Here is a 20,572-nt window from a genome sequence, read left to right as displayed (position 1 = left end):
ATTGTCTAGCAGCCAGAGAAGTTGGATGGATTTAATATTTTTCATCTGGTCAGATTGTCCAAAGTACAATAGTAGATGCAAATGCAAGAGAAAGCCCAGTGAAAGAGGCATATTTTGAAATACAATTATTTGAATGTCTGTCCTCATACCAGAGTTTGAGTTTGAATTATAGAATTTTGTAATGAAATCAGTTATGGAGGAGTTAGTAAGTCCATAAGCATTTATTAAGTGCTCACTAGTGTCAGATACCATGTGAAGTGTTAGTGAAACAAAGAAAAACAAGAAGCCCCTGCCCTTAAGGAGCCCACATTCTACTGAGGGAGACAACATAAAAATAGCAGATCATTGTAATGGAACTTTATATTAGGATGTAAGCTCATTGGATGTAAAGATTGTTTCATCTTTTGTACTTATACCCCCAGCATTTAACACAGTACTTAGCAGGTGGCAGGTGCTTCATAAATGCTTATTAATTGGTTGATAAGTTCATGCAAGAGACATACAAAGTAGATTGAAGGGAATCAAAGAGGGAAGGTATTAGCAAATGTGGGGACTGAGAATGCCTCCTGCAGAAGCTAGATTTAGAATTGAATCCTGAAGCATGCCAGGGAGGCCTTGAGTTGGAGGTGAAAAGAGGGAGCTTTGTAAGCATGCTCACGGCTAACACAAAGGTATAGAGACTGATGATGGAGTATTGTGATTGAAAGACAGCAAGTGGGCTAGTGCAGCTTGATCTTAACATGAGTGAAAGGGAAGAAAATGAAAAAAGAATGAATTGAATGAATTGAATGAATTATGATAACCTATAACCTGACTACAGTCTGGGGCTAGGGTCCTAGAATCTAATGATTTATGTTATTCTATGATATGAATTATTCTTTTCATGAGAGATTACATTTTATAATATTTTCAGGTCTACAAATTCCTCCCAATGATCCTGCCCCAGCAACCTGCTAAAGATAAAAGTAGCATTATTCTCACTTTACAGATGAGGAAACTGAGGTAAAGAGAGGTGAAATTAATTGCCCAAAGTAACATGACTACCAAATGTCAAAGTCAGAATTTGAACTTGGGTCTTGTAATTCCATGCCCAGGGATCTTTTTGTTCAATAATTTGCAAGTATGAGTGTGTGTGTGGGTACTCAAGTACACCTCTTCCCTCCCCCTCCCCCACTCCAAGGAGGTCAAAGATAGGTTCTATGTATACTAAAATATGTACAGGAGCACTTTTTGTAGTAGTAAAGGACTATAAACAAATTAGATGCTCATTGATTAAGGAACGACTAAGCAAATGGTGATGTCTAAATGTAATGGAACATCACTGTGCTCTAAGAAATGATAAACATTGAGAATTTAGGGAAGTAGCAGAGGATTTCTATGAACTGATGAAAAGTGAAGTAACCAGAACCAGGAAACTACCATGCCACACTGAATTTATATACATGTATGTACACATGTTTATATACATGCACATGTGTATGGGTATATATATTTATATATAACATAATTATAAATATTAAAACAATGCCCAACAAAGATTCCCATTAGGGACTTCTCATTAGCTGAATCTATTGCTGGCAAAAGAATATGCGCTTCAGATCTGTGCTCTCTTCCAATGTCTTCTGTCTCTAAAAGGTTCTGCTCTGATAGAGCGTCCTACCCTTTGGTTTTGGATTCCCTAGGTACAGAAAGATGTGGTCTTGGGAGAAACCACACAATACTGGAATTGAGAAAGATCTGACTTCAAGTCTTCATGCAGACCACTAGTTGGGTATCCTTGAGTAAATACTCAGCCTCAATGAACTTCAGCTTGATTAGCTATAAAAACAGCTAAGAAAACTCTCTATTTCCCAGGGTTCTTGGGGATAAGGTGCCTTGACAAATTTTAAGCACTAAATACATATAATAGTATCTATGAATATTCATGCATCAGTAAATATGTATTATTTGTTATTATCCCTGCTACTAAAATCCTCTCAGCTTGACTGCTTGCTTGCTATGTAATTGTCAACAAGTCCTTTCTCATCCCCAGGTCTCAGTTTCTTCACCTGCAAAACCAGGACAAGGTGCCTTTATACTTTATGTTAAGACTACAGTTTCTGGTTTACCAAGTATATTTCCAATCATTCTCTCATTAGTTCATCTCAACAACCCTGGCAGAGTTCTCCCTCCCCCCCTTTTTTTTAAAAAAAGTAAGGGAATCTGAGACTCAGAGAATTTGAAGGGAGTTTTCAGATATGAAGAATTCAAGCTGCTGAAACTTGGGAAAGACCCTCAGTCTCCGGGATGTAGGTAATATCACAGGAGGGAAAACAACCACATCCATGTTCACCTTGTGGGTAGCCTTAATTATGAGCTCCTGGCACAGAGCACATCCTTAAATACAGGATTCATGAATTGAATTGTGTTGACTCCAAAAGGTCCGTGATCTTCGATCTTTGATCTACTATGATCTTTAAAGAGGAATTTACTTTCTAAACAGCAGTTCTGTAATTTAAGTATTTCCAAGTTTAGGGGTCCAATTTAAAAGCCACATGGCTGGGGGTTCCAGGGGGCACCCATCCTGGGTGGCTCATAAGACATGGGACTTTGAATGCTCCACCATTTCTGATTTTTATCGACAGCAGTCCCACATTCCCTAAACACAAGAATCTCTGTGCATTTTGAACACCATCCAAAGCCTCACTTTAAGCCAAGCCACGAGGCACTCTGGGCCAAGGGGAATTCAACAGCTCTAGGGCCTACTTGCTCCAGCCTCACTGAGATGGAGCACACTGGATAAGAGCCCAAATCCATTCTGTGCCCCTGGGAAAATTGCAATCCTGCTTCCCACTCACCTTTTCTCTTTTTTTCTCCCTTAATGGGCTTTCAGCCTCTCTCTCCTTTCCTTCCCCCCCAGCTGTGGGCAGTTAGACTAAGAGACATTCTTGATGATGGCACATTGTGTTGTGATTAGATTCTCTGGGAGAACAATGTCTATGTAGCCTGCCTGCCTGCAAGAGCTGCTTAAATGGGACACACCAGAGAGATAGAAAGTAGCTCAGCCAGCCAGAAAGAGAGGTCACCGCTAAGAGCAGTCCAAAGGAGACCCCGAGAATAAAGGATTTCCCAAATCCAAGAACCAAACAGAAGCCAATTTTCCCCTCTCAGTCTCTGAATGGAGGCAGAGGATTTATTGACATGTTGCTTGGAGGGAGACAGGCCTCCAGGGGTGTTTTACAACCTGCAGAATTAACTTGGCCAAATAACATTCTACAGGAACATATTTTGACCTGTCACTGGATATACTAAGAACATCTGGCAGGTTTCACTATCCGTAAACTTTGGGGGTGGAATGCTCTCTGTTCTGCCTGCTGTCCTCAGAACTCAGACATTTGGTCTTGACTGGCTTGGGCTATCTTGCAGGGAGTAATGGCCTTCCTTCTCTTTCCTAGTCCTGGTGCTATCAGCCAGGGAAATGATGTCATTTCATGGGTAGCAGGAAAGGTGCAAGATGTCTCATTTTGCCTGGGCAAACATGCTTTCCTTCCTAAGCAGCCCTCCCAGCCTTCTCCGGCTCTTTCTAATAGCTCTGCTTTAAAAAATTACTGATAATTAGTATTTACCCAGAGCCTTCAGCAAACAATTCCTGAAGTGCTTGTTGTAATTATATATGCAAATTGTTATGGAAGAAAAACGTTCATGGCTTTGAGGGAAGGCCTACCACGGAAGGATGAGGGAAATGGGTGGGGGTGGAGGGAACATTAAGGTATACTTTTGCAAAACTCAGTTGCTGGGAGTGAAGCATCTCTCATCAATATCCTCTATCACAACTGTCAAGTATTTAATGAGATGAAAACAGAAAATAATTTGGTTGATTTTGGATGGATGAAGTCAGCAGTGATATTGGGGAAAACCTTTCTTTGAAAAAAACCAAAAGCTCCTTTTTGTTGATATCTGCATATCACAGTGGATAGAGAGCTGACTTTGGAACCAGGAAATTCTGGGTTTAAGATTCCCCTTTGACACATATTGGCCATGCAGCCCTGCGTAAGTCAGTCAACCACTCAGTGCTCTAAGCAGCTCTGTAAGACTGCAGATTTCAGAGAAGCTGTTGATCTGCATTTGGTAGAGGGAATTTCTCCCCCATCCTTCCCCGCCCCCCCCCCCCCCCCCCCCCCGCCCCAGCTCCCTATGCCAATGAAATCCTAGAGCCGATTCCTATTTTTTGCTTTAACTTTGCATTTGTTTCTGAATACATGCCTCCCCATACCATTGAAGCAAACCTTGGTACAAATGATTTAATAAAAAAAAAGCAGATCAGCAAAGCCAACCAACATATCAGCAGTGTGTGTGCCAGATTAAGCAACATCCTGTAACCATAGGACCCCACCTCTGCAGAGAAGGGGAGGAGGTATACTGCCACCTTTTCTCGTTATTATACAGCCTTCACTTTCTTTCCTTTTATAAAAATCATTCTAGGAAAGCCTTCCTAATGCATGTGTAACAGTCTTCTTATGTTCCTTTCAGGTAAATATGTAGGTTTGGGGGTCAAAATCACTCATCATAATGATCAAGAGTCCCTACCTACTGGATATTATCCCTGTTAGATGAGTCAGGTTTTATCATACATCCTCAAATCTTAGTGATACTAAGAACAATTGACTCAAAATGAAAACTTTGTGAAATCAAGAAAATATATTAAAGACAATCAGCACCCCAAGCACCACTTCCCAAACAGCACCTGAGGAAATGCTTGTCTCAGCATAGCACAGTTATTCTGGAGGCCCTCACAGCCAGGAGTCAGTACAGGAAATGGAGAGCATTGTTGAAAGCCTGGTTGTTTTCCCCAAGTCAAAGTCTTCTCCCTGGGGCATGTTTTCCCCCAGCTCCTTTTCCTCCTTTATCATGGAAAACCTTGGCCTCCCTCCATTGGCTTTCCTAGCTGGACTCTTCTTAGCATGCAAGGACAGAAGGTTTCTGAGGTCTGCCAGAGCACAATTATAGCAGGATTCCAGTGACTTGCCATGCTCATGCTACATTGTGATCAATAAATATAATGCTATGGCAGAATGGGAAACAGCTGGATGGATTTTTTTTTGGCATTTGCTCTTTCTTTTCTCCTCCCCTCAATTTTTTCTGCTTCTTTTCCTTTTTAATCTTACACTGGTTAATCTTGGCTCTACCACTTCCTAGCTATGTGATACCAGGCAAGTAGGCACTGAAAGTGGATCAGAAGACTCAACTAATGACAAACTGCTTGAACGCATAGTTCTGAGGAAGCCGAGGTTATGTTCCATCAGACATGTCCCTACTTAGGCATACCCCTTACCTATTTGACGGAATTTGTGACTCACAGAATCAAGGAAGACAACTTCAGAACTGGAAAAGGCTGGGGAGAAGGGAGGTCTGGTAATCTCATAAATTCTGGACATTTACATGTCCCTTAATCTGGTTCCTGCCTGTAAACGATCATTAATACACTTCCCACTCATCCACCCTCTTCCAGTGGTGAACACTGTGGTAATTGAGAACCTGGAAGTGGTCAGATGAAGCTTCAGGGTAAGTGACTGAAGAGTGTGGTCAGTCTGCACTATGTTTTGGGGAGGGGGGAGGATGAAAAGGGGTTGTCTGGCAGTTACCTGGGCATAGAGAAAACTGCTTGGTGGTGACCTCAGGCCCTGTTCCACTTAGAAAGATATGACTTGAGAGTATTTTTGGTTGATTTTCAAAAATGGCTATGAAGTATCCAGAATTTCAAGCCACAGTAACTATAGATGAGGTCTTTGATGCCATCCAAGCAAAACTGTCTTATAGATGTGCAAATGGAGGCCCAAGAGGGGGAGGGAATTTCCTGGTACCCCACTGCTACTTTATGGTGGGGACGGGATTTGAATCCACATCTTATGACTCCAAGTCCAGTGCTCTTTCCAGAAAACCAGTCCTGACAGACAAATGTGTATTCATCTTCCAAGGATAGATGAATAAAAAGCACTTACGTGCTTAGTATGTGGCAAACCCTGTGCTAAATGCTAGAAAGCCTAATAGAGAAACAAAATGATTTCTCACAGTCAGAGCTCTGCGTGCTGGATCTGGGAGTCAGAGTATCTTGATTTAAATCATGGAAGAGAAAAATGGGGAAAGGGGGAGCACTGAGGTATACTATATACAACAGCTCAACTATGTGGCTTTGGGCCTGTTTTCTCATATGTAAAGTGTTCAGTCTGTTTGACTCTTCATGACCCCACTTGAGGTTTTCCTGTCAAAGATACTGGAGTGGTTTGTTATTTCCTTCTCCAGCTCATTTTACAGATGAGGAAACTGAGGCAAATGGGTTAAATGACTTGCACAGGGTCACACAGTGTCTGAGGCCAGATTTGAACTCAGGAAGATGGTTCTTCCTGATTCCAGGTCTGATGCCCTATCCACTGCCCCAACTAGCAGCCCTCTCTAGAATGAGGGGGATTGAATTAGTCAAGGATTCTTACGCTAGGGTTCACAGACTCCCCAAAGGATCACGAGAAGATTTCAGGGGTCTTTAAACTTGAATGAGGAAAAAAAATACATCTTTATTTTCATTAATTTCTCACTAAATTTAACATTTTCTTCAATCCAAGAGAGATCAATAGGCTTCATCAGACTAGCAAAGAGCTCTGTGACACAAAACAAAACTAGATGAGCCTAAAGTTCCTTCCAGCTAAGGAAGGGATCTATGATTCCAGCTCTGATCCTCACCTAAAGGATCTTATCAGGCAGAGACACTTACCTTGGGAAACTGAGAGTGGAGATTTAGCAAGTCCTGATGAGTGGAGACAAAGAAGAGACAACTGATATTCCCTTAGCAGAAGCAATTGTTAATAATGAGTTGATGACCTCAGAACAAGAGATGGAGTGTGTGTGTGTGTGTGTGTGTGTGTGTGTGTGTGTGTGTGTGCGCGTGTATATATGTATGTTGGTGGGTTGGATGGGATATGCACCCATATGATGGGTAGGCAGAAAGAAGGGAGATGCCCAGGGTTAATGAGGGGAGGTAGCCAGATATGAAGAATGGTCTGGGTTCAGGGACTGGCCATGTGTGTTTGCACTGGCTGACTCATCCATCAGGTTGCACCCTCCAAAGACCTCGATTCCAAATCTGAGTCAATTTAGTTGCCCTGGGTAAGGTTTCAGGAGGTAGAGGGGTCTTGATTAGTGACAGGACAGATAATAAAGTGGTCCAGGTGGATGGTTGGATGGGGTGTGGAGAATTGACTAGGATCTGGGGTTGATGAGATATCCTGGGCCATGTGAGTTTGAGGTGCATGCAGACCACTGAGAGTATCAAGATAGCATGGCTACAGGAAAGTGATTTAATTCCCCTATCATTATTTCCTTTCTCTCCTTTCTATAATTCCTTCAGCTGTCAAATGGGGGTATGGAGTATTTGTGATGGTTATAAAGCCTCTTCTCTGACCATCCAAATTTAACTGAACTTTGAAGGTAGAATCTCAGAGTTGGAAGGAGACGTCAGAGGCATCAAGTCCAACCTAAACCTAAAACATCAGTCTCCTTCTACCTATCCTGACTAAATGGGGATCCATTATATCTAACCAACCCCAGACTCTGAAGATCTCCAGGTACAGAAAACTTAGAATGCTCTGACAGTCAGTCAATGAACATTTGTTCAAAGTGTTTACTATATGCCAGACACTGCAGTAGGCACTAGGGATAGATAGAAAGGCAGAAACATGGTCCCTACTGTCAAGGAGCTCACATTCCAAAGGGGCAAGATAATATGCAAATACCTAGGCACAGATACAGAATAGGTAGATGGCAATTCCAGATAGTAATCTCAGGGCAGTTAGGTGGTACAATGAATAGAGCACTGGTCCTGGAGTCAGGTGGACCTGAATTCAAATCTGGCTTCAGACACTTACTAGCTGCGTGACTCTGGACAAATCACTTAACCCTATTTGCCTCAGTTTCCTCATCTGTAAAATAATCTGGAGAAGAAAATGGCAAACCACTCCAATATCCTTGCCAAGAAAACCCCAAGTAGGGTCACAGCAAGTCAGACATGATTGAAACGACTCAATAATGACAGCAGCAATCTCAGATGGAAGGGCATCAGCAGCTGGGGCAACTGGGAAGAGTCACATGTAAAATGTGAGCTTTGAGCTGAGCCTTAAAGGCAGCCATAAATATGTAGATAAGAGATGGGAGTGTCACATGTGAGGATCAGCAAGTAGAGACCACTGTGACTTAGATGTAATGTGTTGAGGAAGTAAAGTGTAAGAAGACTGGAATGATAAGAAGGGCCAGGTTGCAAAGTTCTTTAAATGCCAGAGAATTTTTTATTTGATCCTGAGGGCAACAGGGACCCAAATAGAGTTTTTCCAAGTAGGGGCCACACAGCCAGGCAGTCTTGAAGGAATTCAGAAAAATAGGTCCCTCTAGGCATTCTAAGAAGGTTTTTCCAGGTAGAGGTCAGGACTCAAACTGAGTTTTTAAGGATGAGTTCAGGGACTTCCCTTTAAAAGGTACTTGGGAAATGGAAAGAATTGCTCAAAGAAGGGGGGAAGGCTTAAGGAAAGTTAAGGTAGACCTGGAGTACTCTGAGAGAAGTGGGCTATTAGGTAAAGAGTACTAGAGGAAGAAAAGGATTCTCAAGGTTATTGAGAAGGGAGGGGGAAAGGTTTTGGGGGGAGAAGTTACTTAAGAAAGGCAAGGTATTGTGAAGGGGTCAAGGAGAATATTTAAGAGGGAGGTAGGGATGGTAAGAGAAAAATGAAGGGTGCTTGGGGAAGAGATAAATGGAGAAAGGGAGGATGGATTATACCCTAAAGGAAAAGAGATGGCCATAGGGTAATAGGGAGTACAGTTCGGGGCAAGAGTCTGCACCCTTACAGGGAATATTCACAGCTAAAGAACTGTATAACTCAGGCCTTAGATGATGGCTGTTAGTTATGGTCCTACTATGAGTTATGGTTCCCCTAAAATCGTTGACTCTAACATGAGCTATAAAATTCTCTTGCTTCTGAATATTGGGCTAATCAGATCTCGAGACAAGGCAGCTTGGGTCATCTGGAACAGGGTATGATGCTAGGCAAAGAAGCAGACCCACTGTTTGCAGTGAAGTAGAGGTTTGAGGGTCATGAATGACCAGCCACTTGGGTCATTATAGGGTTCTAGATCAGTTTGTAGGTTTTGGATAGAGCTTGCCATCTGGGTCTGGTCATCAGGGGTGACCAAGCTGCTTCCACACATACTGCATTGGGTATGGGTTGGAGGAAATACTTGTAACCCAGATATGGTCCTTTAAAGCTAAGAGGTCCTTGCTTCTGCCTTTCCTGCACTTGGGCTTTCTCTAGGGTTTCCCAAGGGCCCCCCCTACCTTGTCCCTTAGCAGTCAAATCCCTGGAGAGAGCTCAGCCCAAGTCTATGGACATGGACATCCAGGACATGCAACTTAACATGGAGCTGATGTTCCTCATCTAGAGGGGACAGCCTATTCCATTTTAAGATAGCTTTAGAAGATTTTGTTATAGTGGTTATATTAACCCCAATTATGGTTCCTGATAACTCTCTTTTTCCAATTTCCACTCTTCCCCCTACATAGATCCTAGGTCTGATCTCTAGGGAGGGAGATCAGTCAAATAAGGCTAGTCCATGCTCATGGTAGTCTTTCAAATATTTGAATTCAATTATCATGTCCCCTGTCAAACCTTCTTGTCTTTGGGGCAAAGACCTCAGTTTCCTCCAAGGAGACCTAATATGGCAGTCTCCAGTCTTTTCATCATTCTGGTCATCTTTCTCTAAATGCACACCAGGCTATTACTGTCCCTCCTAAAAGGGAGGGGTGTCCTCAAAACCTAACACAATACTCCAGATGGTGTCTGACCAGGGCAGAGAATAGCAGGCTTATCTATTACCTCTCTTGTTCTGGTAGACTTCAGGAGCTATTCAGCGAGATAATCAAATGAGATAATGCATGTCAAAAAGGCTTTGGGAAACTGTAAAGCTGTGGATGAATGTGAGAGATCATTATCTCCATCAGGATAATCAACAGGCATTTGGCAAATTCAGTCAGAATGCTTTGCTCCCAACACCCAGCTAAGACCTGGCTGTGGAGTGGAAGAAGAAGAGAAGGGATGATTTGTTAGTTCAGAGTGCTCTCAGGGCTAGGCAGGGAAACCATATAGTGATGGGGACTCAGGCTGCCCTGGGAAAGCACTAGGAACATAGGATATTAGAGTTGGAAAGGGCCCTTTCTAATGTTGGCCATTTGATAACTGGGCAGCGAGGGAGAGGAAATGACCAAAAGTGACTAAGGAACATTAAAAAGGAACTAGGAGGCAAATTGAACCAACTTCCACTCTGATCCTTTTTCTTAGGACCACCTTACAGGTGGGGGCTCCCCTCCTTAACACACCACCCTCACAGACACTGCCTATACAGTGGACTACTGCTGACAATGGTCTTTGGAGAGAGGAGAGAGTGCAATTCTGGGTGATTGCCTAGGAGAGGGGACAACTCAGCAGGTTCCCATGGTAACCTTGAGTGTTACAGGCCAGGCACTTGGTATCTCAGGGAAGCAACATAGGGAAATGATGGCTACATGAATTCTCTCTCCGCCTTTCTCTCTCTTTCTCTCTCTCCCTCTTACCAGAATGCTGTCTTTTTGGGGAACTTCAAATGTGATGCCAAATCATGCACATTACTCAATTGTGAATAAGCATACTGGAATACTCACATGCCATGGATATGTGATTTAGTGGAAATTACTTTGATTAGCAGAAGCCCCTGTCCTCATGGAGTTTGGTACACAAATGCAGGGCACTGTATATACTTAAATAGTTTAATGTTCTCCTTGACACAAGCACTGGAAGAGTTGATCATAATACCTCCTCTCCTCATCTTCCCCACACACTGAATACCTCCTCTGAGGCTTTTTAGCATCTTGTGAGTACCAACGGCATGCATCCCTCTTTTATTCTTTGCTCTTTTTATGTGGCCCATCCCCCTCCATTTCCTTCCTGAGAGCATCATGGGGAGAATATGACATTAAAAGGATGGATTTTTATGCCAGAGAACTGCTTGAGATGTTTAAAAATGCAGTGAAAATTTTTAAATGCAAGTCAGCCTGCTCTCTTCCTCATAATTAGTTCTGGAACCAGATCTTTGTTCCTCTTTAGTACCCCTGAAAATATATGAATCAATAGCTTCATTCATTTTGTTTTGACTATGTGGATTACTAAGCTCATCTCATTTGAGTATTCATAGAGCTCATTAAGGGAGTCCTAGGAGAATGCTGGGACTTGGTCAAACCAGCATGTCATCCTGAAGAAACAGAAGCCTCTGGAGGATCTCCTCATCTATAGGGAATCCCTCTTCCATTTGGACTTGATGTTCTCCATAGCAATGGTGAAAATCTTTCACAAGCTTATATATTCCAATTCCACATTTGACACTGATAATCAGAGAATCTTTCAATCAATAATTGTCTCTGTGGTTACCTTTAATAAAGAGTCCTTTGTGACCTTAACATATCCCAAGAGACATCTTGTTGGAATAGAACCTTTAAGGTTATGTTTTGCTCTATTAGATCAATTTTTTTTTGCAGTTACAAACAAAACCCCACCATATTTTGTTTTCTCTACACTTTTCATTGTGAGACTGATGTGATCTGTTGTTGAAATTCCTCAGTGTTCTCTTCTCATATGGGTTGGAAGTTGCTGGTGCCTCCTCTGTTACTTTTCTTTGGTCATAATGAGTATTTCTTTCCATTCTTTTAACATATTTGGGAATCTATCTGAGATATAAAAACTGAGTTCCCTTAACGTATTGCCTCCAGTCAATTTATTCTGTATTCAGTGAAGTCCAGCTGTTTTCCTTCAGTTTCATAAGTGACATTTTCACTTTCTTATATAACACATCAGGGATTTGGTTGTTAAGAGTCCTATGCAATGATTCCAATTTCATTTATGATGAGAATATATTGCTATGGAAACACTGTCAGATCTGTTCAATTTTGTATCTACTTGTTGTCCCCCCTTCTAGTTTCATCTATATATACTTTTAGGATGATCTGGCTAAGTGAATTCTCATGCCAAGCTTTCTGCAGGCTTGTTTTCCTATCTAATGTTTCTACCTCCCCTTTTTTGTGAGGCAATACTGCTTTCAATCTTCTATTCCCCCCCTCCCCAATAATGTTTTGCAAATGAGCTTGTACTCTAAACTTATATTGTCCTTGGCTGCTATATCTTTCTTCTTGGCAAGCTGACTGAGTGTTTGCTGGCTGAGCTCGTTTTTGGCTTCCAAGTTGCAGCAAGTGCTTTACAGCGGTTAAACTACTCAAAGAAATGATGATAATCAAAGGCAGTGTTTTTACTCTTATCCTCTTCTCACTTTTTGGAGCCAAGAACTTATTTAAATCAGTAAGTTGTAGATTTTGCAATTGCACATATTGGCTTCTTATCTTTATTCTTCTAATTTTCTGTTGAGTTTGACCTTTACTTTATTTGATCATCTGACTACACGTAGAGCTGATTTGGTAATGACTCCCATATCAGTAATAAGTCATTTTCTATCTGCTAAGATATAGTCCATTTCATTTTTTTTTTGTAATGTTGTATTGTGATTGCTATATCCAGTGGATTCTGAACCTCCACTTGTATAAGGTATTCTTTTTTCTTCAACAGTGCTCTTTCCTTTTCTAAAAAATAATGTTTATTTTTTTCTGAATTACATGTAAGCACAATTAAAACATTTACTTTGTATTTTATTTTTCCCCAATTATATGTAAAAATATTTTTTAACATTCATTTTTAAATTTATGTTACAAATTCTCTCCATCCCTCCCCACCCTCCTCATGGAGAAGGTAAGCAATTTGGTACAAGTTATTCTTGTGTAGTCATGCAAACCATTTCCATATTACTCATGTTGTAAAAGAAAACATAGACCAAAAAAAAAATCCAATAAAAATTAAAAAAAGATTAACTTGATCTAGATTCAGACTCCATCAGTTCTTTATCTGGAGATGGATAGCATTTTTCATCATAAGTACTTCGGAGTTGTCTTGGATCATTGTATTGCTGAGAATAGCTAAGTCATTTCACAGCTGATCAGCTTACAATATTGCTATTACTGTGTACAATGTTCTCCTGGTTCTACGCATTTCACTTTCCATCAGTTCATGTAAGTGTAAAGATAATTTTTAACATTCATTTAAAAAACATGTTTTGAGTTCCAAATTTTCTACCTTCCTCTCTCACTACCTCTTTCCCTGAGACAGTAAGCAATTTTATGTAGATTATACATATGCAATCATGTAAAACATATTTTCGTATTAGTCATGTAGTGAAAGATGAAAGATGAAAAAAATATGAAAAATAATAAAGTGAAAAAATAGTATGATTTGGTCTGCATTCAGACTTCATCAGTTTTTTTCTCTGGATGTGGATAGCATTTTTCTTCATGAGTCCTTTGAAATTGTCTTAGAGTTATTCACAGTTGATTATTGTACAGTATTGCTGTTACTGAATATAATGTTCTCCTGGTTCTGTGTAAATCTTTCCAGGTATTTCCAAAATCACCTTGCTTATCATTTTTATTATGTGCATGGTATTCTAACATCCAGGTGTAAAACTTCTGGGGATTCAATAAGACTTTGGGTTATTTTCATTTCTGAATCCTTTTTTAACTCTTTCTTTCTTTCTTTCTTTCTTTCTTTCTTTCTTTCTTTCTTTCTTTCTTTCTTTCTTTCTTTCTTTCTTTCTTTCTTCCTTTCTTCCTTTCTTCCTTCCTTTCTTTCCTTTCTTTCTTCCTTCCTTTCTTTCTTTCTTTCTTTCTTTCTTTCTTTCTTTCTTTCTTTCTTTCTTTCTTTCTTTCTTTCTTTCTCTTCTCTTCCTTCCTTCCTTCCTTCCTTCCTTCCTTCCTTCCTTCCTTCCTTCCTTCCTTCCTTCCTTCCTTCCTTCCTTCCTTCTTTCTTTCTTTCTTTCTTTCTTTCTTTCTTTCTTTCTTTCTTTCTTTCTTTCTTTCTTTCTTTCTTTCTTTCTTTCTTTCTTTCTTTCTTTCTTTCTTTCTTTCTTTCTTTCTTTCTTCTTTTTTTGCTCTTTCCAAGGGCCACATTTAATTCACTGATTATCAAGGGAAGCATGAGAAATTATATTCATAGTGGGTGACCTTACAGTTCAGGCTTATCATGCTTGTCATTGTTATTGCAATAGGAGAAGACCACAGGTCCCACGAAATGATCCCTTTGGTTGTCTTTGGGTGTGCAATAAAACAAACTCAGACAATTCTTTTCATTTACTTCTCAGAGTGAGAGGAGCTCACTGATAGGGAGCTACCATTTAACTTTAGCTTCCGCTTTCATTTATAGCAAGGGCATGACTATCAGGATAGCATAAAGCATGGGACAGGAGGCAGATTGGTTTGCAAAGCGCTTTTTTTGGAAATTAGATCATAGCCTCTAATAGGTGTGGAACAGGTTCTGTCAGAAGTTGCTAAAATCATTGACTCACAACTCGTTCACTATATAGATGAATAAAAAAACTTTTGTTAAGCAATTATTTTTTGTAAAATCCCTCTTTTCATAAGAAGAAAAATGAGACAGTCTGCTCTCAAGGAGCTACCATTCAAACAGGGAGGATAACACATAGAGGAGGTTTCAGTTGAAAGTCGGATAGATACATTCTTAGATTTTTGGGGTTTAGCAGTGAAGCAGATGGTAATGAATCTTTAATGTCATTGCTACTGACAAAACCACTTACATGTCAAACCATTTGACAGTGCCAAAGTCTTTGTCCACAGTCTTTTACAGGTCTTCGGTAGCTGTGGTTGCTGAGGTAGGGGCTGTAGCACCTGAAGAAGTATTTACCAAGTTGTTTCTCCACAAAGGCTGATTCCTTGGGTAATGCCTATGGGGTCTAGGCTAGAAGAAGGCCCAGTGGTTTGTGGGGCAGTGAAAGATTAAGGGACTTACCCAGCATCACATGATGGTAATTGTAAGAGCTGGGATTCAAACCCAGGTCTTTAGACATCTCTTGCGTAGGGTGATCCTCTTGTATATGGTGATGCTGCCACCACCATGGTGCAGGCCCTCCATTGTCTCATACTTGGACTATCACAATAGCCTCCTGGTTGGTTTTCTTTTCTTCAAGCATAGTTTTGACCATATTGATCCTTTGTTCAATAAACTCCAGTGGTTCCCTGTTGTCTCCAGGCACACATATAAAATCTCTTTGGCTTTTAAAGCCTTGATGAGTTGATCTTTTCCAACTATTCCAGTCTTCTTAAACCTTACTGTCCTCCATGTACTCTACAATCCAGTAGAAAAAAAGACTGAACAGCTACAATAACATTATTGTGCTATATGAAATGATGAGGAAAGTGGTTTCAAAAAGCATGGCAAAGCCTATATGAACTGATGCAAAGGGAAGTAAGAAGAACTGGGCACAGTAAGAGCAATGATGTAATGATGGAAGACTTGGTTACTCTGAGTAATGCAATGATCCAAGAGAATTCCAAAGCATTCATGATGAAAAAAATGATTTCCACCTCCAGAGAGAGAATTGATGAACTCTGAGTACAAACTGAAGTATAATTTTCTCACTTTATTTTATTTTTGCAATATGGCTAATATGGAAATATGTTTTACATGATTTTGCATGAATAATTTATATTGCAGTGCTTGCCTTTCTCAGTGGGTGAGGGAAGGGATATGAAGGAGAGAGAAAATTTGGAACTCAAATTTAAAAAAAAGAATGTTTAAAATAAATAACAAATTACAGAAAAAAGAAAGTTAAGATTGTTTAGATAGCCTCTGCTTCTTTTTTTCCCTATCCTAGCTCTTCATCCTGGGGCTTTCACTACTTAGGCTACAACTGGGGCATTTTCTTCTATTCTAAGGCCCCAGGAATGTTGAAGAAGACTACCAGAGACTAGATTTGATTCAATTCAATTAAAAAAAAAACACTAATTACTTACTATTTGTAAGACACTAGTGGAAAAAAGATGGAAAATAATTTGATTCCTTCCTCAAAGGGGCTTACATTCTATTGGAAGTGTGGTGGGAGGGGCAGGGAAAATGTATACACAGATGAGAATAATGTTGGGGAGTGATTGAGGCAAAAGTGAGATCCAGATAATGTGATCAGAAGACTAATTGAGGAGGGAGAGGATACTTCCAGCTGTGTGGGATCAGAGAAGGCTTCGTGGATGGAGTGGTACCTGAGCTGAGCTTTGAATACAGATAAAGAATTTGAAAAGTGGAGACAAGGAAGAAGTCCATGCCAGGTATGGAGAGGTCACCCTACATGAATTCATGGAGGTGGGAAATGGCATAGTAAGTTTGGAAATCAATGAGTATTGGAATGTAGAGTACTAAGGGGAATGTGTGAAAAAAATCTGAAGAGCTTAGTGGGATCCAGATTATGGAGAACAGAGTAAGTTGTATTTTACCAATAAAGAACCATCAAAGATTTTTGAATAGGGGAATTGTCAATTTGGCCAGAATTGTCAATTTGGAAAATTATTTTTGTAAGTAAGTGGAGGATGGACTGGAAAACTGAGATCCCTTAGCTGATGCCTAAGTGTTGCTGTGGAATGAACATGGACTTTTGATTTGGAAGACCTGAGTTTGCATCCTAGCTGTCTATTAATTGTGTAGTAAGTGAATCATAATCTCTGCATGCCTCAGTTTTCTCTTATGTATAATGAAGAAACTGAACTGGACTCTTTCCAGTTCTTAATCTTTGATTCCTCTAAGGTCCTTTCCAGCTATGGACATCTAAAATTATAGTCCATTCCTCCCTACCATAATGCTTGCTTCCCTCCTCATCACCAGCACCCTACTCTCCATCCAAATTTATCCATTCTATGACTTCAGCTTCTAAAGATTCAGGGAAATAAATGAGTTTTCTCTCCTTTGATGAACTCCTTCAATGTGATATGGGAAAAAGCCTGGGTCAATGGAACCCAAGTGCTGCCAGGTTCTCTGGGGCTTGAAAGACTTCAAGTGAGAACTGTCAATGAGCTGTGTATCCCAAGATCAGCCCAGCTAAATGCAGAGAGGCTCATTGCCAGAAAGTGGGTCACCACAAGATGAATTCTTTTGGTCAGAGCACCACATGGAAGGTGCCCCCTTAAGGTGTGGAAGGACTGTGAAACATGTCAGCAAGGGAGTACTCAAATAGATGAAATTATAGATCCTTGAGGTAGATAAAATAGTGAGTTATTATTCCTAATAATGTCATATTTCTATAGAACTTTGTAGCTTATAAGGCACTTCTATCATGACAACTTCTGCAGGAAGGTAGTCCACAGGGTATATAGTATCTCCATTTTATAAATAGTGAAACTGAAGCTTAGAGTGGTATAGCAACTTGTTCAAGAACACAAAGTAGGTTGTGTCAAAGATGGATTAGAACCCATGTCTCCCAATTCCAGTTGCATTTTCAGAGAAACCTTCTTTTATCAGGCTATCTTGTCCTTCAAAGGGGTGATTGTAAAAATAAAAGTTTCAAGTGTGGTGGTAGGACAGGAGAGGAGAGATGCTGGTTTTATTAGAAGGTGGTTAATGGTTAACATGGAACTGTGAATTCATCCATGTAAGGATCTGCTAGTGAAGAAATACCCTCTTCTCAGTAAAGAATGGCAACTCTCAGTTTCTGTAGACTTAGAGAGCTGCCTTGGGCACTTCAAAGTCATTATTGTTTAGTCACATCTGGGTCATCGTGACCTTCTTTGGGGTTTCCTTGGCAGATACTAGAATGGTTAGCCATTTCCTTCTCTCGTTCATTTTACGGATTAGGAAACTGAGGCAAACAAGGTTAAGTGACTTATCCAGGATCACATAGCTAATAAGTGTCTGAGGCTGGATTTGAACTCGGAGATGAGTCTTCTGACTCCATGCCTAGTGCTGTATCTACTGCACTATCTACCTATCCAAGGTCATATAGTCAATGTGTGTTAAAGGAGGGAGTTGAACCCAGGTCTTCTAGAATCAGAACCTGGACCTCTATCCAATATACCAAGTTGCTTCTTTTCAGGAATGGTCAACATTAAGGGAGGGAAAGGGAGAGCTAGAGCGAGGTCATCAGACACATATAAAACCACTTTGTGTACATAACTGCCTTTCTCATCTCTGCCTTTTTCATATCAATGATTCTGACAAAAATAGTCTCACTACCATTCTCTGCTTGTTGAAGCCACCTATCCATCCAGACCCAAATTGTGTCCTGCCTCCCCCATGTAGCTTTCCCTGATGACCCCAACCTTCAGGCTTCTGTCAGTCCTGCTGCTGTTACTGTCTGCCTCACTCATCTATCTCTTATCCCGTGCTTCTTCTTCTGACATTTGTTTTTTTTATCTTGCTCTGAGAGTGAGCACTGTGTGTATTTGCCCCTCTTTACCCACTGCTCTTTACCACTGTCATACACAACTAAGCACTCTAGGTGCTTAGCAAATAGAATGTTGGTAATAATAGTGACTGACTTCCCCATTAGTTTGCTGTCCTCAGAGGCCTCAATTCTTCATCAGGGCCCACTCACATCCCCCCACTGCTTTAGATTGAAAACTCTTCGGGATAAGATTGTGTCTCCTTGCTTAGACTATGGGCAGGGGCCAAGTCTCCTTCCTCAGATGACTCAAGGATAAAGACTATCTCTTCTTTAGAAAAGGGGATCATTGAAGACAGAGAGAGGTCTCTTCCCCAAGCTCCCAGTGTCCCCAAACTGTTAGGGATCAAACATATTATCCTAGTATGGGAGTAGGAGGTTAGATAGTATTTTCAAAGTACTTTTATCGACACCTTTTGTTTAATATCATAGTTTGGAGCTGCATTTTAAAAGAGGAGCTGAGCAGAGGTAGGCAATTCTTTAACTCTCAAAGATGTTTTTCTTTCTTTTTAAAAAAATGCATTTCTATGAATATATTTTGTTTTTTTATACCCCCTGCATTTTTCAATATATATTTCGTTTTCACCCACCCAAAGAGCCATCTCCTATAAAAAAAAAAAAAGAAATTGAGGTGGTGGGAATAAGTCCATACTCTTCCACCTCTGCAAAAGAGAGAGGTAAGTGCCTTCTCATGTCTTCTTTTGGGCCAAGCTTAGTTATTATGATTTCATAGCATTCAGAATCAATTTTTTTGTTCTTTCAATTTATATTCTTCTAGTCACTGTGAATATTGTTTTCCAGGTTCTACTATCTAGCTCATACGAGTCTTTAGGGTCTGTTTTCTAATAGTAGAATATCAGTCACTGATAAGCTGGAGAGAGAAGGCCTCCTTCTTTGTAGCTTCTCAGTGTAGGCAGTTGTATGTCCTGTTAGATAAATAGGGGTGGCTCTGGGAGGGGGAAAGGGTAATATCATAGAATATAGCAAGTACAATCAAGTTGGGAAGGACTCTAGAGGCTACTTAGTCTATCTCCCTCTTTATGAGGGGGTTAACTAAGGTCCAGAGAGGCAAAGTCACTTCTCTAGAATTGCACAGCAAGTCAGTAATAGAGCTAGGGTTAGCCCTCCCGGGCCAGTGAACTTTCCACTCCACCAGTTAGTGGATGCCCTAGTAATGAGTGATGTCATCTCTCACATCCCCCCACACCCAGTCTCACACTGACCCAAGATGTCTCTTATCGATGGGCAGCCAATTAAGTCATGCAGCATCTCAGGGCTGAGCCTTATAAATCTTACCATTTGCAGCTATTGATGGAAATGAATCTACTGTATTGATCACTTGTACCTCTGTTTCAGGCGGGCTGGTCACCTGCCCAGCCATGCTGCCAGGAGCAAAAGCCCGCATGATAAATGACAAGCTCACAGGCCCACTCTACCCAGCAAACGATTGTTCCTGGGAAAATTAGAAATAACGATCAGGTCTGTAAACAGATGATTACAAAAGACTCAGAATGACTTTGGAAATCATTTTGGCCATTCACATAATCAAAACCTTCTAAAGAGACATTATATTCTGTAGGCATTATTTTATTTGTGATCAGACAGGCTTGCCTGAGTGATATTTATAAAGACATTTTTCATTATTTTTACTTCTGAGAATGGTTGAGGATAGCAGGAGACTCTGGAGTCAAACTAAGGTTCATGTATACATGTCAGAGAAGTGAGTTGTGGATGAGTTAGGTGGTCCCTTATTGGTTATTTAAGCAAATATTTGTTAAGGGAAATCGTCTCATATCCCCAAAGTGGTCGCTTGCTGTCTTACTATGAAAAAATGTATTGGTAAGTACCTAGACAGAGAAAGGCAGAATTGTATAGAAGACAGAGGGCTGTCCTTGAAGCCAGGATAAGCAGTGCCCAATGCTACTTCTGACACGTTAGCTGTGTGACTCTACTCGAGGTAACCCTACAGCAGTAAGGGTGGAAGTTGCAAAGACTACGCCAACTGGCAAGGGTAGAAGGCACTTCCTCACCTGGGAGCTCCCTATATCAGTAAAATCATTATTCAGTCACTTTCTCCAGAAAAATGCTTTAGATAGTTCAGTCCACATCTGGGAATAGTTTTTCTGAGACACATTTCCCTCCAGAAATATCTCTACCCAGATAGATTCAGAAATGGAAGGGACCTTAGGAAGCATTTAGTCTAACCTCATTT

At 40.6% G+C, this 20,572-nt stretch overlaps 1 pseudogene; it reads right to left on the bottom strand.

Moving 5' to 3' along the window:
• LOC140517574 (actin-related protein 2/3 complex subunit 1A pseudogene) overlaps positions 1 to 19,765 on the bottom strand; it is a 32,349-nt pseudogene extending 12,584 nt beyond the window's left edge.
• Positions 19,766 to 20,572: the final 807 nt, after the last annotated feature.

Source organism: Notamacropus eugenii, chromosome 1 (genome assembly GCF_028372415.1).
Source record: "Notamacropus eugenii isolate mMacEug1 chromosome 1, mMacEug1.pri_v2, whole genome shotgun sequence".
Taxonomy (NCBI): Eukaryota; Metazoa; Chordata; class Mammalia; order Diprotodontia; family Macropodidae; genus Notamacropus; species Notamacropus eugenii.
The sequence above is the reverse complement of the archived record's forward strand: the minus strand, read 5'-3'. Positions and strand labels throughout refer to the sequence as shown.